The sequence below is a fragment of the Cibotium barometz genome, chromosome 12 (genome assembly GCF_041138505.1).
Source record: "Cibotium barometz isolate CiBa-2024 chromosome 12, ASM4113850v1, whole genome shotgun sequence".
Taxonomy (NCBI): domain Eukaryota; kingdom Viridiplantae; phylum Streptophyta; class Polypodiopsida; order Cyatheales; family Cibotiaceae; genus Cibotium; species Cibotium barometz.
In genome coordinates, this window is record NC_141057.1 from 35,015,386 (window position 1) to 35,031,566 (window position 16,181).

A 16,181-nucleotide genomic window follows, 5' to 3' on the forward strand; every position below is an offset into this window, starting at 1 on the left:
CCACAATATCTCGGAGAAAGTTTATCACACTTTCTCATTTTCATGGTTTCTGACTGCGCAGGAACCTTGAGGAATACAAAGTCACCTTCTGCAAAGGTCACCTTTCTACGTCCTTTATCCGCATAAGTTTTAGCGCGATCCTGAGCGCTACGAATGCTCTCACGTGCGGCTTTGAGCATATCATTCATATCTTCAAGGAAATCCTTGACAGATTGAATCTTATCCTTTTCTAGGCCTACAGCCATTGGAGATCTCAGCTGGAATCCATACATTAACATGAATGGTGTAAATCCAGTCGTCGTCCTGAATGCTTGGAGCTGTTATAAGCAAACTCCAATATGGGCAAATATTCTTCCCAATTTGATTGCTTCGCACATAAGAACACAACATATCCTCGAGTATTTGGTTAACCATTTCTGTTTGACCATCAGACTCCGGATGGTCCGCCGTACTCATACTCAGAGTAGTATCCAGCTTTTTGAAGACTTCCCTCCAAAAGTGGCTGTTGAATTTCTATCTCTATCTGACATTATATCTGCGAGCAAGCCATATAGCTTGTAGAGATGTTCAATAAAGAGTTTTGCCAACTCAGGCATTTTTACCATTTTCTTGGTGGCAATAAATTTTGCCATCTTGGTTAACCTATCCACCACCACCTAGACCGAGTCATTCCCTCGACTTGTCGTGGGTAAACCGGTGATGAAATCCATGGAAATACTTTCCCATTTTCCTTGAGGAATGCTTAAAGGATGGAGTAAGCCCCCAACCTTTAGCCTTTCATGCTTATTGACCTGACACTTATTGCATTGCAGCACATAAGTCTGGACGTCCTTGAACAAACTAGGCCAATAAAATTGTCGTTTGACTAGTGCATAGGTCTTTTGTATCCCGGGATGACTAGCACTTGGACTATCGTGACTTTCTCTAAGAATGCATGCTTGAAAGTCACCAATAGTTGGTACACACACCCTACCCTTGTAGAGTAAGTACCCGTCGTCAATGGAGTAGTTAGCATACTTCTCCCCCCGACGAAGTTTAGCATCATCCTTTGAAACCGTGTCGGAAAACAAAGGTGATGAAGGGCCTATGTCTGAGCTCTCCGGCTCAAAACTATACCCCGAAGACTCGGCTAGCCTCTCCGGACTAACTCTCACCTCGCTACCCGCCGCACCTACGGCCAGCCTCTCCGGACTAACTCTCGCCTCGCTACCCGCCGCACCTACGGCCAATCTCTCCGGACTAGCATTACTTGCCGACGAGAAAGGTGGGCGCGACTGTGACAAAGTGCGTACACGTACAGTGCACCAGACCTCTGTAAAGACAGGATCATGCTCACACAAGCCACAGAGTGATTCCAAGAACTCATTCTTGAAAACCGTAAAGCTTAACTCATTAATTTGTGGCATGCGGCTAAGCGCATTCGCCACAACATTATATTTATTCCTTTGGTAGCAAATTTGAAGGTCAAACTCCTGTAGGAGCTCCGCCCATCGAGCTTTCCGACCTTTCAACTTATTTTGACTCGAAAGCTATGTCAAGCTTTCGTGATCCGTACGTACTTCAAAAGTGGCACCATATAAATAGTGTCTCCACTTTTTAAGTGCATGTACGATGGCCAGTAACTCCCGCTCATAAGCCGAGTAGTTACGCTGAGCCCTATCTAATTTTTCCTGTCAAATGCAACAGGGCGTCCCCTCTGCAAAAGCACGGCTCCAATGGCCTCACCATTAACGTCTGTCTCCAAGACAAATGGCTCAGTAGGGTCAACTATAGTCAAAACAGGTGCAGCTGTTATGGCTACCTTAAGTTTTTCGAAGCTTCTTTTGTTGGTCTCCCTCCCAACATATATTCTTTGTTTTTGTGCACAATTGATCCGTTAACGGGACTACAATCTTCGCGTAGTCCTTTACATACTGTCGGTAAAGCCCCGACATGCCAAGAAAAATCTGCAGTTCTTCGAGATTTTTCGGGGCTAGCCACTTGAGAATAGCTTCCACTTTCTCAGGTTCCATCCGCGTACCATGGGCGGATATAATGTGGTCCAAATAGTGAATTTCTCTTTCAAAAAATTCACATTTGCTCTCCTTCGCAAATAGCTTGTGTTGTTGCAATAACTGGAACACTAATCGCAAATGTGCCAAGTGTTCTTTATGCGTTTTGCTGTACACAAGAATCTCATCTAGGAAAACTACTACGAATTTTCCTAAGTATGGACGTAAAACATTGTCCATCAGCGTCATAAAAGTCGCTGGAGCATTGGTTAGCCCAAACGGCATAACCAAAAACTCAAAGTGACCGAATCGTGTCCTGAATGCTGTCTTCGCAACATCCTCGACCTTAATTCTAACCTGATGATACCCAGATCTCAGGTCTATCTTAGAGAAATATTTCGACCCATAGAGTTGATCAAATAACTCGTCCATACGTGGCATAGGGTACTTATTCATGTCGGTAGGGTCAGTAAGGTACCGGTCAAAGTCGTGGTTTGCCAAGAGGTCATCGTCCCCCTCGGGGACTTAGTGTCCATATAATCCAGCTCATCGTCCTGAGCGGGGTCAGCCAGGTCGACGGCCTCTACGGGCATGCCAAGGTCAAGGGCAGGGTCACGAGACGTGGAAGGCGCCTGCGGGTCACGAGACGTGCCCGGAGAGCGCCCCTCTGAACGGGAGACGGCCTGGCATCTACGGCCAGCCAACTCGGTCGAGGTAAGGCCCGCGACCGAGGAGAGAAGTCTTGAAAAACCTACCGGACTAGTGGGTGGGGACACACTGGGACGGGCAGACATTTTTATTTACTTGCAATGTAAACAATGCAATAAACCAGAAATACACAACAGAAACATCGGATTATCCCTTGCCGGGATTATCCCTCCCCAGCCGAGCCGAGAGAGAGGATCCGTTTGAATTTAGTTTCATTTTTAATAAATTAAAAATGAATAATTAAAAAATATATATATAAATAAATATTTTTTTCTTCTTCTTCTTTTTCTTCTTCTGGCCGCCTACAGCGCTGGTTGCCTGCTAGTCGTCGGCTGCTCTGGTGGCCGTCGCTTGGCTGGCTGGCCACCGCCGCCGCCGCCGTCGCCTGGCTAGCCTGGCTGGCCGCCTAGGCAGCCTGGGCTGGCTGTGCCTGGTTGGCCTGGCCGCCCACTGGGCTGGCCGCTTGGGCTAGCCACCTAGGCTCTTCGCCCCCCTCACAACCACCACCCAGTAGAGACGGAGGTTCCTCTTCAACGCAAGTCGCCCCCCTCAGACGGCGCTTAGGGTGCTCTTCACCCCACCTCAAACGGCGTAATGCTTCAGCAGGCGGTCTTCGCCCCCCCACGCAGAATCAATGTTGGCTTTTCACAGCATTGTCTCGTCCGTATTGGGTCGTGGGGTTGGTCTTCGCCCCCCCCCAAACAGTAGAGACGGGTCATGGGGCTGGTCTTCGCCCCCCCACACCAAACCAAATTTTTTTTGCACACAAGCTTCAACGCAGAGAAAAAAAACGAGATCTTATCTGCAATCGCTTGTTGTGTGTGACGGGGAGAGAGAGAGAGAGAGAGAGAGAGTTCTTCCCTTCAAAATCTTCCTTTCAATTCTGGCCGCTTCCCTCCACACATTCCATTGGAGATAAGGATGAGAAGATGAATGGTTGAAAACCATTGAGTGGGCTCCGGTCCCCCGGTCACGCGCGGACCTTGACGACCCCTTCGAACCTACGGGCGTTACCACAGGAGGGGACGGCCTCTGGCTCACCACCCAGCCATAGAGGAAGAATGAGGATTGCCCCTCATCCCCCAGGCTATATAGTGTGTGGCCTGCCATCCACACTAGCCTGGCCGCCATGACTCCGCATGGGCGTCCTCTCCCACTGAACCCCGGACATGGCCATCCGGTCTGCCGGCCGTCGATCACAGGCGTTACAGCCTACGTGACAATCTCCAAGAGACCTGACTGGTCCCATGCTCAAGGCACCCCAAGATATGTGCGATCAGGCCCCTAGCATGTAGCCATTGGGTGAGCGGATTAGGGGGTTCCAGATCAAAGGCTACCGAAGCTGCTCCTTTGAGGCCACTGGAACAATCTGTCTGAGGGCTAGCCTGATATAATGCCAAGCACGAAGTAGACTGGCTGTGAATCTATCCTCAAAGGAAGGACTAAAACCACGGGCTTGCATCTCTGTGAAGATCCATCTAGTACTCTGTGGGCCAGGGCCTCCAAGGCTCGGAGTGTAGGCTGAAATCCGGGCCAGGAGAAAATCCTTCTAAGGCTCACCACCGGGTTGGAGTCCTATGACAATCAACTTGCCCAACAGGGCACGGCTTTGTATAGCTGGATCAATGAGGCTTAACCCCCCTCTGCTATGTGGCTGAATGATCACTCTCCATGCCACCTTGGCCCTGGTTGGCCTACCATCACTGTCGGCCCACAAGAAGTTCTGGATCAAATGTTGTACTTGGCCAATACAAGCCCCAGAAAAGGCCCAGCACAAGGTGATGTACCACATAGGTGCAAGAAATACTTGGTTCGCCACCGCCACTCTGCCTACTAGGGATAGCCTTATCGAACTCCATTATAGAAGCTTCTTCCGAATACTCAGAAGAAGCGGAGCGAGCTGTTGCTCAAGAGAGATATCAATGCCAACCTGGCAGTCGAGGTATCGGACTGGAGTGCCCCTCGAGATCCACTGGAAAGTCTCAACTGGTCGCCAAGTCGGGGTGGGTGTTGAGCCTAACCAAAAACCACACGACTTGTGCCAGTTGATCTGTGCTCCTAATGCACGGTAGAAAATCTCTATCGCTTTTGCGAATCTCTAGAGATTCCCAACATCTCTCAGCAAGGTAGGCTGTTGTGTCGTCTCTAAAAACTCTAAGTCCAACAGCTCCTCCTACATGCGGAGGGGAAGTGTTAAAACCCTAAGATCTCTCTAGATAATTGTTATGCATAAACATGCATAAATCAGGCATAAACTCAACCACCCAACCACCCCGAGCCCAAGGGATGCACACATGAATCATAAATGAAATACATCATACCTCTACCTTGATGTCCCATACCATCAAAAGGTATAACACAATCCAATAGTATGTAGCTATAGTGTGAAATGGTAAGTGAGTAGATATGGACCTCTACACAAGAGACCATAGCATAAGCCTCCAAGCCCCCAAGCCTCCCTTGATGAGTGTGCCCCATGCCCCTATTATATAGAAGGGCCCTCAAGTGACTCTTGACTTTCCATTTCCCATGTGTGACCCTTGGATGCCTGACCCTAACCTTAACCCTTAAGGTTAGTCCTAACCCATGTTCCCATGCTCCCATGCTCACAAGCCTAATGTGGGTTAGCCTCCTAGTATATGCACACATAATGTGCATATAACATAGCACACATAATGTACATATAACATACTTCCCCTCTCTCAAAACATTGCACTCTTGCAATGAAAAGAAGGAGAACTGCGCTAAACAATCTCAACCGACTCCCAAGTCGAATCCCCTATTTTCCTATCTTTCCACCTAATTTTAACCTCGGGGATTAGTCAACTACAAAGTTTCCTTTCCCTGAATTCAAGTACCTTATCAGGTTCATGTGGAACATAGGATTAATAATCGACTTCAACGAGTTCTTGAGGAGTAACTGTGTTATCCTCACCTCCCAGTTTCCCTTTCAACCTATTGATATGAAAGACTGGATGAACTCTAACATGTGGAGGTAGTTTTAAGTTCAAACGCAACCGTGCCAATCCGATGTATAACTCAAAAATGGACCACAATATCTAGGAGAAATTTGAGCATTTTCCCATTGACAAAGTCTAAAAATCTTTAGGAACATTAAAATAAACCAATGCTCCTGGTTCAAAAAACCGAGATGAGCGTCCCCTATCAACATAAAACCGTGCCCTATCTTGAGCACTCCTGATAGAATCCTGAGCTTCGGTCAGCATTTCCTACATATCATGCAAGAAATCCCTCGATACATCAAGCTCGATGTCCTTAAGACCGACATCAATAGGTGCCCTGGGTTGATACCCATACATAAGTATGCACGAACTAAAATCAATAGCCGTGTATTTAAAACTGTTATAGGTAAATTCCATCATTGGAATATATTTTTCCCAATATGATGATTTTCTAGAGACATATGTACGAAGCATATACACTATAATCTGATTCATACGCTCTGTTTGCCCATCAGACTGTAGATGATCAGAGCAATTCACATTCAAAGTAACTTCCTCGTTGTAAACCATTCGGAATAAAATAGGAAAACATGGCATTATAACAGCAGAAACCAGGGATTCATCGGCGCTCCGACATACCCACATCTGCATATGGAATAATTGATGTCCCGAGTTACCCATATCAACATAGAGTCATTAGCGTCTCGATGAGTTACATATGTCCATCCGTAAACCATCAGGTTGACTGTATAAATCACCTAAAGTACGGAACTAGAGAAAGAAATGCCAACAAAGGAATAATCCAAATTTCCTTATCCGAACACAACAAGATAAACTTGTTTAAACTCTAAAGAAAGAGATTTCAACAAGTGAAAATACCGATGAGATTACCCTCATCAAAACATGCAGGCTATAGATAAAAGTAATTTATCTAGAGAATGCCCACACTATAACTTCTAGTGAATTTAGAAAATGAGATTGTCTTTGAATGTTGAGGACAACATGCTAAGTGATGTAAGCAAAGCAATAATCTTGAGCCCAAATTATCCCATAAGATAATATATGTGAGGGATCACTAGCGTCCCATACCACCATGATACCACCCATACATACCTTAACAATTTGAAACTCCCTAGTATGCCGTCTAGGAAATATGAATAAAATCCTGTATAAAAGGAATAAGATGGCCTTATCCAGACTTTCACATACTAAACCTATCTCTATATACTTAAGACTACATCAAAGAATAATTCCTTATGAGTACATCATTAGAAAAGAAATTGAATTATTGGCGCCTTTCTAATGATAACTACTCAAAACACAATAAAGTTAGGGTAGAAAAATCACTCCCCTTGATATATAAGCAACTAGGTATCCGAGTTGGAATATGTACAAGAGTACAAGAAATATACTCCAAAATTACGTGCAAAAAACAAAGGTAAATGCTACCTTCAAAGCACATGTAATTATTCAAAAGATCAAAAGATCCTTATAAAACCATGGATAAAAGCATAGAAGCTCCTCGAATCCATAAAGACCATAAATCAATGCATACCATCTAATGGACATTAATCACGCCAAAAGAAGCATTAAAATTGGTGGCCAACTCATCAATCCGGAGTATATGAACATTGTATCGTTCAAGCAAAACTCCAAAGTAAGTAAGCGAAACACATGTGTGTAGCACTCAATTAAAAAAACCCCTAGACAGAAGTAATCTAGGCAGAACCTGATGAGTCCATATAAAACTTGGAAAACATCCAATAAAAATCCACCAAAACAAACCGATCAACTGACCCATGATAGAATTTGTCTTAGGCTTAAGAAATTAAGCACAAACCACACTTAAACAAGTGCAAAATAATTTATTATGAAAAAGTGTCAAAGGTGAAACACACTTTGAACGCAAATTATAGCCATCAAAAGAAATTAAGGAACATGTCTAAAAAGAATGGCTAAACAATGGTAAAAAATCATGAATACATCATTTAGAATTAATCTAAATATAAATATCCATTAATACGAGATATAATCGTATTAATAACATGCGAATAACCTGCATCTATCTAACGTCAGTACGAGAAAACGTACTTCAACATTAAATAACCCTCGAAAATATTAAATTCTCGAGAAAAAGAATTATCATGATTTTTTTTCTAATTTTTCCTAATTTTATAGGACCTCAAAATACGATAATTTTGAATTCCACCAAACCTATCTTATGGCATTCCAAACCTATATTTTTCCAGAAAATTTTTAGCAATTTAATTTGCCAAAATACCATTGATATTTTAAAAATACCAAATTTCTAGGATTTCTAAAAATAATTTCTAGAAAATTTCTAATTTTTCTTGAGAATCCCGTCGTTCACGAAATTTTCAATTCCGCCCGACAATTCTCAAATCCAATGAAAATTTATAATTTTAATGGATTTTTTAATTTTTAGGGTCAAAAAATATATTTTAAAGGAATTTGAATGGTCACAGGCGCCCGAATGGACACACCACATGCCAAACACCAACCCCACATTTTTTTGAAATTTAAAATAACCTTTGTCTAATTTTTCACTAATTTTTGGAAATTTTTTGAAATCTTTAATTAACCCCGAACGCATTTAGAATAGGAACGATCAAAAAATTTTGGAATTCCAACGGTTTTCCCAGAATACGGAAAGCCAAAAGTTTTGGGAAAATGAAAAGACAAAAAAAAATCGGAATGTGAAAGATCAAAAGTTTCCGGAATACGGAAGGTCAAAAGTTTTTCCAGAATTTGGAAAGCCAAAAGGTTTCGGGAAAACGGAAAGTCGAAAGTTTTCCGAAAGATGAAAAGCCAAAAAAAATTCTGGAATTTTTTCAGAGATCTTTTCCTCGAATCCCATATTTTTCAGGCTTTTATCAAGCTTTTTTGAAATATTATCAAAAGCCCTTTTTTAAATAATAAAAAACTTATTTTTTTTATAAAAATAAGCTTATATTGGTTTTGATTTTTTTTAAGGGGGGACGAATTTTTCGCCAGCGGGCTGCAGTGCAGCCCTCCCCTCCCCTGTGCGCAAAAGAGAAGGAGAGGGAGAGAATGAAAACTCCCTCTCTTCTCCCCTCTTTCCTCTCCTTCTTCTCCCTTTCAATCTCTTTCCCCCCTCCCCTGTGCGCAAAAGAGAAGGAGAGGGAGAGAATGAAAACTCCCTCTCTTCTCCCCTCTTTCCTCTCCTTCTTCTCCCTTTCAATCTCTTTCCTCCCCTCTCTGTTAACAGAGGTTAAAATTAATCTTTTCATTAAGGTTTTTAATTAAACCCCTAATCATAATTAACATTAATTATGATTAATGTTTAATTTAAATATTTCATTTTTAAGAGAAATTTCACGAAAAAAGAAGGAAAAATCAGATTTGAGAGGCGAAGAGGACCCCACGCACATGGGAGAGCATTTCATGCATCAACATGCTGTCCCCTACTGCATTTCAGCAGAAAATAGACAAAAATTTGATCGCATACCCATGGAAAAAACCCACAAAAAATGTATAAAAAATATATTTTTAATCATAAAAATACTCAAAAAAATTCTTAAAAATTAGGAAAAAATTCCTAAAAATTTTAGAAATTTAGAAAATCCATTCCACCAAAAATATCCACAATAAAATATGTGGTATTTTTGTAAAAAATTATATCAATGCTTATTTTAAATCTTAAAAATAGCATTAAACTCACGGAATTCCCTCGCAACGTCGATTCGTCCATTGAATTGTAGTAACACGCATTCCAATCGCCATATCGACGATCCACATGAAATTCATCAACACAAATCAAAAAAATAACATTTTTATTAGTAAATATTAACATTTTCTTAAAAAAATCAACAACCATTAAATAGAGATTGCTCTGATACCACCGTTAAAACCCTAAGATCTCTCTAGATAATTGTTATGCATAAACATGCATAAATCAGGCATAAACTCAACCACCCAACCACCCCCGAGCCCAAGGGATGCACACATGAATCATAAATGAAATACATCATACCTCTACCTTGATGTCCCATACCATCAAGAGGTGTAACACAATCCAATAGCATGTAGCTATAGTGTGAAATGGTAGGTGAGTAGATATGGACCTCTACACAAGAGACCATAGCATAAGCCTCTAAGCCCCCAAGCCTCCCTTGAGTATGCCCCATGCCCCTATTATATAGGAGGGCCCTCAAGTGACTCTTGACTTTCCATTTTCCATGTGTGACCCTTGGATGCCTGACCCTAACCTTAACCCTTAAGGTTAGTCCTAACCCATGCTCCACTAGAGCTTGTTCCCATGCTCCACTAGAGCTTGTTCCCATGCTCCCATGCTCACAAGCCTAATTTGGGTTAGCCTCTTAGTATATGCACACATAATGTGCATGTAACATAGCACACATAATGTACATATAATAGGAAGGCAATAGGGGCTACGGTCTCCTCAAACCTATCTTTCGTCTCGCGGAAGACACTGGAAGAAAGTATAATCCACAAGCTGCCCCAAGATCCTGGGGGGCCCGCCTAGAGACTCAGGTGGGAGAGCCGTCTCACTGGTAACTACAATGGTCATCTCCATCGCCTCTGAGAAATGATGAATCAAGCGGCGAATGGTACTCACCGACTGTCTCCTCTCTGGGTCAGGGGCTGCAGGGGGCCGACGGGAATGCTCTGGAGAGGCGGAGGGGGGAGGGGATTGTAGGCACGGAGAAAGAGGAAGGGGAAAATGGAGCGGCTACGGGAAGAGTTGGAGGCGAGGGTGGGGGAGGGGGGGGGAGACGACAAGGGAGGAGGTGAGGGGGAGTGGGAAGGCGGAGAGGCTGGAGAGGGATGTTGCTAAGAGGTATCCATTGGAGAGGAAGGCTGCTGGGGAAGGCTCGACGAAGCGAGGGTGGGGTCAACTTGCCCCCACTGGGCATTGAAGGCCATGTCTTTGTACATGCAACCAATCTTCATGATGTAGCTACAATAGAAACACCCATGGACCTCCCTCGCACCTTAAGTAAGAGTTCCCACTAGAAGACCATCTAGAAGTGTGGCCAACCTTGGTTGACACTAAGGCTAGCTACAATGTTTTCTCTTAGGGGACATGGACCTCCCTAAGCCACCCGCCCCTCACATCGTCCAACCACTGCAACCATTATGGCAGTAAACAATTTCCAATCTATGACCATCAATTTCCAATCTATGACCATCAATTGTTTTGAAGTGGAGTTTCTTATTGGATCTAAACCTACATCGTGCAGTTTTATGTGACTCTCGTAGGTATGATGACAGAGAGCATCATCCTCGGAAGGGAATAGATCATGGCCATGGATTGCATTGCCAGCTGCTGCTGCTGTTGATGACAAAAGAAGGACCACAATGCTTGAGCTCCCCTTTAGAATTGTTATCGTACCTTTGGTAAACGAGGTCACTCCCCAACGTGTGTGCTAGACCCCCCATTGAAGTAGGTGAAAGAACCCTTGGTCGTGCTACCAAGCCTATGTGTAGTGTTTGCATCCTAGATAGTTCCTAATTTTGATGAGCCAACTAGGGTGCTAAGTGTTTCATTGGGCCCCACAGTTGCTCCCCACCACTAATCCCATAGGGATCCCCACAACCATGAAGCCCCATGCATCTTGCCACAACATCAATTCGTCAACTAGAAGGCCAAACCTTATCTAGGGGTACCCAACAAAAAGAAAATGAAAAAAGAGAAAAGAGTCGAAGAAAGAATAATGCAAATTGTTAAAGAAATGAGAGTGCTGGAGTTTTCACTAGAAGAAGCTTCTACATGGACCCACCTTTTTGCACAATGCCCCTACAATATCCATGGGCTTTGTATGTAATAGACACATAGGCATTGTTTTTTCATGAACCTACATTGAGCCTCATCACAACCATCTAGGTACATTTTTAGATGGGGAAGACACAAGCCTAGCCCATGGTATGATGGCCCATTGCCTAGACCTTCCTACAGTCAATAAGAACCTTCCATAGGCTCATCTTTGACAACACTACCCATTTTGATTCACACTGCCTCTATCCCATAGGCTTGACAATGCCAAATCCCTTGAGCCACAGAGGATGCCCACTAGCTCTATTCGCAGCTATGGATACAGCCTTGCACAAAGCCCGTTGCCATGCCTTAAACACAATACTAATCTTGACTCCCCCAGAAAAGGGATGTCAAGTAAATGTTAAAGAAAGCAGCAAAGAGAGTCAAAGAAAGTAGAGTTAGAGATATCCTCGTGTTGGAGAAGTGCACCCACACGAGCACACCTTCCACCCATTGCCCATGCACGCCATTTGTAGATTTCGCTATGGGCATCACATTTTTTTCACTTCTTGTATCCCATGGCACATACATACACGTGCACTTGCAACTAACCTCATCAACCCTAACCCTCTAGGTACATCTTTGGATGGGGGGATCATGGTGGGTGCAAGCCTAGCCTTTGTATATCCCATCATCACCTGGACCTTATAGGTACCTCTAACAAGCTTTCATGCATGTGTCCTTTGCTTTGACTCCAATTCATCACACAACCTTGCTTTGGCTGATGTATTTTCCACAAAGATAGCATGCTGTGAGATTTGGACATACTGTCATGTTGTGCCATGAAGATCTAGACCACCATCTACCAATGAAAATCATTACATGATGGTCCTAGCCCTCGTTCTAGTAGGGTGTGGACCACCACTACTAACTACCTAATGTTGAAGAGTCCATGCCACTTTGCTCATAGTAACTTAGCACTATCTCTTCTAGGTGATAACTAGAGGTGAGAGGAACAAGCCGCCCAACACCCAATGGTACACTTTAGACCTTTTCAAGTCATACTATAACATTGTAGTAGCCTCACGGAGAAGACATTTGTGCACTCGACCAAGCTAACAATACCTAATCATTCACATTTTGATTAAGATAGCCTTTAGCTAAATTTCATAAATCTCTCACTTAGTAAGGAATTTAAATTAAATATGTTAAAAGAAATAGGAAACACAAAGCAAAAGCAACAGCCCCCTCCCAAAATCCTAAAAGCAACAGCCCCCCTCCCAAAATCCTAAAAGCAAAATGAATGTTAGCATTGAAATGTAAGATTTTTGGTTGAAGGATGGTGTACGATGCCTGATCAGTTGAGGCTTGAGAACACAATGTTCAATATGTCATAAAGAATTTACTAACACAAACTATTTTTATTTATTTCACAACCCCAACAAGACTTTAAATGGATAAGATAAAGTTAAGAGTTAAGTGGAAAAGTACCAAATATGGGCTCTAGTACGAGTTGTATAGGCCTGCTAAAGTGAAGGTTAAGGGTTTGAACTCTTGGTCCAAAGTTTAAACCCTAACATTTAATTGTGGTAACTAGGTAATTAATATCTCTCTCTCTCTCTCTCTCTCTCTCTCTCTCTCTCTCTCTCTCTCTCTCTCTCAAAAAGAAGCATATATATAACAATGTCTTTAGAAGGTGTAATGGAGTGAAGTTACACACAAAGATAATTGATTTTATATTCAAAGCCTTTTGTTTTCATGAAGAAAGCAATAAATACCTCTATGATAATTTTATTGTCACTCTGAAGAAGCTATAAAGCTTTTATAAAGAGGGTTTGTTTGGGGTATTCAAAAAGATTTGAAAATCATAGAGATGAAACTCGAACATGATCTGTCTAAAGGATTGGTAGAGCTGAAAAAGTTGGACAAGGCAAGGCTATATGCAGTGGTGGGAATGTGGACAAAAAACTGAGTGCTTCTATACAGAGCGTTCTTTTGGGGTATTCAAAAAGAATTGAAACTCATTGAGATGAAGTTGAGTGCTTTTTTTTTTGGGAGGGGTGGTCGTTTTATATTCAAGCTACCGAAAGAGAGGTTTGAAATTGACTCTTTTTTTTGCAAGTATAAAACATATCATTCACATGAATTGTCTGGAGGCTAAAATAATTCTCACGTTGATGTAAAGCAATATCTATACAGGATTAAGGGAGAGTGGCCCTCCCTCCACGTGGGCAAAGGAGGGGGGCCTATTTCAAAATGGCCACTCCTCCTTCAAGCGTGAGGAGGAGCCAAATCTCACATCTTCCAAAGCAATTTTGAATTTGAATCTAAGAAGATCTCATCTCACATCTTTCAATGAAATCTTTGTATACATACTTACATACCTATAGATACACACACTTATATATATTATATATGTATGTGTATCTATAGGTATGTAAGCATATATATATAAATAGTGTACATGTGTGTGTGTGTGTGTGTGTGTGTGTGTGAGAGAGAGAGAGAGAGAGAGAGAGAGAGAGAGATTACATGAAAGATGCATTTATTTGAGAGTGAGTACACCTCACCACTCATCCCTACCATTAAAATTTAATCTAAAATTTAATTAATTAAAATTATATATATGTGTAAATCTATTTAAGTGTGTGTGTGTGTGTGTGTGTGTGTGTGTGAGAGAGAGAGAGAGAGAGAGAGGGAGAGTTTCTATGTGAGAGTGTGCGTGAAGAGAGAGAGTGTATGTGTGTGTGTGCATGAGAGAGAGAGAGAGAGTGCGTGAAGAGAGAGAGAGAGAGTGTGTGTGTGTGCATGAGTTTCTATGTGAGAGAGTGTGCGTGAAGAGAGAGAGAGAGAGAGTGTGTGTGTGTGTGTGTGCATGAGAGAGAGAGAGAGAGAGAGAGAGGCTGAGAATTTCTATGTAGGAGATAGTTTGTGTGGGAGGAGATAGTGTGTGTTTTCATTAGTGTATGTGCGGTGTGTACATGTGTGTGTGTGTGAGAGAGAGAGAGAGAGAGAGAGAGAGAGACGACAGATAATTTCTACGTAGGAGATAGTTTGTGTGGGAGGAAAGAGTGTGCGTTTAGATTAGTGTATGTGCGGTGTGTACATGTGTGTGTGTGTGTGTGTGTGAGAGAGAGAGAGAGAGAGAGAGAGAGAGAGAGAGAGAGAGTATATGCATGCATGTGTGTACATCTGCATCTATGTGTAGAATGTGCTTGAGAGAGAGAGTGAGATGGGGCAGACCTAGAGAGAGAGAGAGAGAGAGATGTAATGAGGGAGGGTGAAAAGAGAGAGAAAGAGAATAAAAAGTATCTTTTAATAAAATATAAATTAAATAGAAAACATATATGTATATGTGTGTATGTGTGTGTGTTTTTATTTACATTTATATATACATACATACATATGTATGTATATATATATACATGTATATGTTTGTGTGTGTGTGTGTGTGTTTAGATGTGTGTATGATATATCTATCTATATATTTAAAAGTGACCACAACTTATCACCCATCTCCGCACATGAAAATTTATTCAAAATTAATTAAATTATGTCGATGTTTGTATTTATATTTTTAAATACATGTATATATGTATAAGTATATGTGTCTATATATAGGTTTATGTATCTAAAACATAATATTGTAGGGGAAAATAGTATTTTTAGAGATAAAATGCGCGTGCTTTTGAGAAAAAAAACAAAATATTTGATCATTTAAAAAATTTCCTAGAAAATGAAACACTGTTTTTCTTTTAACAATTATGCCTCAACAAGATCGAAAATAGTTAATTACGACGAAAGACTCTCTTTTTTTTAAGGCATTTAAAGAAAAAACATGTATATATATATAAATAGTGTGCATGTGCATGTGCATATAGGCAATAGTAGCCATTAGGGTTTTTGAGTGTTCAAATTTATAGGCAAGCATTAGGCCATTAGGGTTTTATATCTTAACCATGGACATTAGGTATGAAAAGCCTAATATAATGATTAGCTAAATGAATTTTTATTTATTTCTACACCTATATGTTTTATACATTTTCACCTATAAGTATTGGCCATATGACTTTTTGATTTATGTCTTTACCTATATGGTTATGCATGTAAAAAGACTTATTAAAAAGAGTTGTCTAACGATAAAAATCTCATAACATCAACTATTTACATGAGATAATTAATAAAATGGACATTGAGTCATATGTTTATGGTTGTAGTCAGTCACCCACCCTAACCTAATCACAAGGGATAAAAAATAGTTGTTTGATGGATGGCATCATGGGGCTAAGAAGGATCATCCTTGGTGCACACCATTTACGAGAGACAATGTCCAAGTGTACAAATGTTAAAGTAAAGTCTTTGATGGTAGTCATTTGTGAGGACCATAGATGTGAGTCATTTTGGTAGTCATTTTGTAAGAGCACAAAATAAAAAAGGTTGCACTAGCCGTTGAATGGTTTGCTACTTCCACAATGTCATTGGTGGAGTATAGATAACTTTATGGTCTATTACGATTATAGGTGGATGTATAAGTTGAGTTGACAAGATAATTGTATGGTCTATTACAATTATAGGTGGATGTATGAATTGAGTGAGTGTGTGTGTGTGTGTGTGTGTGTGTGTGTGAGAGAGAGAGAGAGAGAGAGAGAGAGAGAGAGAGAGAGAGAGAGATTATATGAAAGATGCATTTATTTGAGAGTGAGCACCACTCACCACTCATCCCTACCATTAAAATTTAATCTAAAATTTAATTAATTA